We start from the raw sequence: 2,709 nt of genomic DNA on the forward strand, positions 1-2,709 counted from the left end.
GAACAACTTTCTAGGTGGCGCTGCGCCGGGGCATCGCGCTTGTGAAGCTGTGCAGGCTGATACGGACTGGACAAGTTTTGAAGTCGGGGAAGCTTACAGTAAATTTGTTTATGAAGCACGACTGATGAATATGGAAGAAAGTAAACGGGCTGAGAGAGTGTTCAGGTACTTGTACAGGAAAGAACTGATTCACAGTGGAGGAAATAAACTAGGAAGCTTACCAGCAAGCATGCGCACTGTATAATGAGCAACATGGCAACAAAGAACGTCAAGCGGAAAGTCTGAGATAATCTCACCGGTGGGGGCAATGGAAAAGAAACCTGCTGTGAGTATAACTACTTCAGAAAAAAAAACCGAAATCCGGAAAGGAACAATTTATGATAAACCGTAAGTACTCTCGAAACGAGGGAAGTCTTTTACTGTCAAAATAATAATCTTGGGCAAACAGAAAGCACAAAATCGTTTACAGACACCATATCTTTACCGAATAGGTACAGTGAATGCCCACTGCGCGCGGTCGCTTCGATGGAGTCCCCCGAACCGGTTTCTTGCGTGAAAGGTAGGCAGTCGGCTGAGAGCAGATTATGGGAAATATGTTCTTGTACTGGGCTGTCTGTGTAAAGAAACGGAGCGTAACAGAACGAAGCCTCAATGCAGCGATCGCACGGGCTCGTAGCGACCGACTGCGTGTCTGCATGCATGTCCGCCCACAATGTTTCGTTTTCGCACCGCGCCGTGAGCTTTAGGCCGCAGCGTACGAGCACTTGACTGTACACCAGCAACCATTGCTGCCTGGATGCTATAAGAGCTGTTCAAAATTAATTTCGTTTCATCTAGGGACTTTGATGCCTACGGCGACTTTTGATGTAGCGTCGGGACGATTCAATCATTTTTTTCTAAATTCTTGGACGTTTCAATATCATTATTTCTCAAGTTGCATCGCACTTTATGTCGACCGGTCTTCTCAGCGAGCAATTTCCGGCATTTTTTTTTTCTTAATCAAGGACATTCATTGTTTGGTGCTAACACAAGCATGAGCATATGCCATGCCTTTTTTTAATATGCTTCTTACCATTCCAGTGAACTTGCCAGTGTCTAGCATCAACCAGTTCATACACTAGAGCTTCATGAAATCAGCCGGGCAGCGCGCGCGGGCGAGCGTATCAGTGGGCGCTTCCTGCTACTCACCGAACATCGCAGCCCCGACGCCGTAGCAGAAATCTTCCTCGAGGAAGTGCTTGCTGCATACCTGGGTTGTAGCCGATGGCTGTTTGCCGGTTCTAAGTTTAGCGATCCAAGCTTCATGAATTTTTGTCCTGTGGGTACGCGTGAATCCTGACACCGGGCTCCGTTACGTACGCCCGGCACCTAGCGGTAGCCTACCATGTTGGACACCTTCAAAGGCAGCTACTGCCTATTATAGTACTTTCAAGTGTTGTCAAGCAGACACCCGAAGCGGGAAAGCCTCCCCACTTAATCAGAACCGCAGCACAGGTGGGACTTGGAACTTTCGCTTTCAGTTTGCTTCGGCGCTATCGAAACAGCCGACGCGGCCGCTGTGTCCACGTGATCCCTCATACCATGTCACGCCGATTACAGCCCCAGCTTTTCCAGTGATGGAGCTCGCCCCCAATACTATGCCCAATACTGTAGCTATATGACTGTAACAGAGGTAGCTCACTTTTTTTGTAATGCCATTATAGTCATGGAGGAAGGAAGAATATTATTACAGTGCCATTCATATAGGCAAATTCCGCCATATTGTCAAATTCTCTATTGGCGGAATTTTTAGCCAATCAGAGAGGTCGTAGCTGCCCTCTGGGTCATTCAGAATTGACGAGATGGCAAATTTCCTTTCTTTTTCTTTTTTTAAAGAAAAAATACAGAAGGGTTGAAAGGTGAAATCATGGACGGAATTCGTAGATGTCCAGGGGTGCGATCTTACAACGGGGCTGCCATTCTGTACATTGTCGAATTCCACCATATTGCCGAATTTCGTAATGGCGGCATTTTAAGCCAATCAGAGACTCCATAGCTGTCTGAAGAAGCCCTCGAGCACATCAGAGCTGACAAGCGATGGCGAATTTATCAACATTGCGAACTAAGAGCACCCCAGAGTGAAGAGCAAACCATTCGCTTTGCTAACCGCTCCGAACCATTATAAGATCGCACCCCAAATATCCCCCCCCCCCCTTCTCCCGGTATGGTGGCCTTCATACCACAGGGATTCTATTCTGAACCACGACCTCCTCTATAATTTATAGAGGAGCTCGTGTTCTGGATATTGTCAAATTCATTAATGGCACCAATTTGAGCCAATCAGAGAGACCGTAGCAACCCTCTGGGCCAATTAGAGCTGAGCAGATTGTAAATTTGACATTATGATGAAATTCGACAATGTCCAAAATAGCACTCCAGGACCGTTCGGACGTGGCTCGGACCGCACAGATGGCCGGAGCGGCATCTCTCCGGCTGAAGCGCGCCCTCGCGCGCGGTAAACAACATAGACAGCGGAATGTGAGTGAAGTATCCTAAAAATGCTAATCGAGTTAAAGAAAACCATTTCTATTAAACTAGATCAGCCGTTATATTATATGCTTCAGAAATTTAACATATGGAGTTTTTCAAATTACCGAAACCGAAAGTAAAATTACTTTGCGCAAACGATGGTTAGAAATGCATCCAGTTAAATCCAAAGCAATCCAAGTT

The sequence above is a fragment of the Dermacentor variabilis genome, chromosome 4, assembly GCF_050947875.1.
Source record: "Dermacentor variabilis isolate Ectoservices chromosome 4, ASM5094787v1, whole genome shotgun sequence".
Classification (NCBI taxonomy): domain Eukaryota; kingdom Metazoa; phylum Arthropoda; class Arachnida; order Ixodida; family Ixodidae; genus Dermacentor; species Dermacentor variabilis.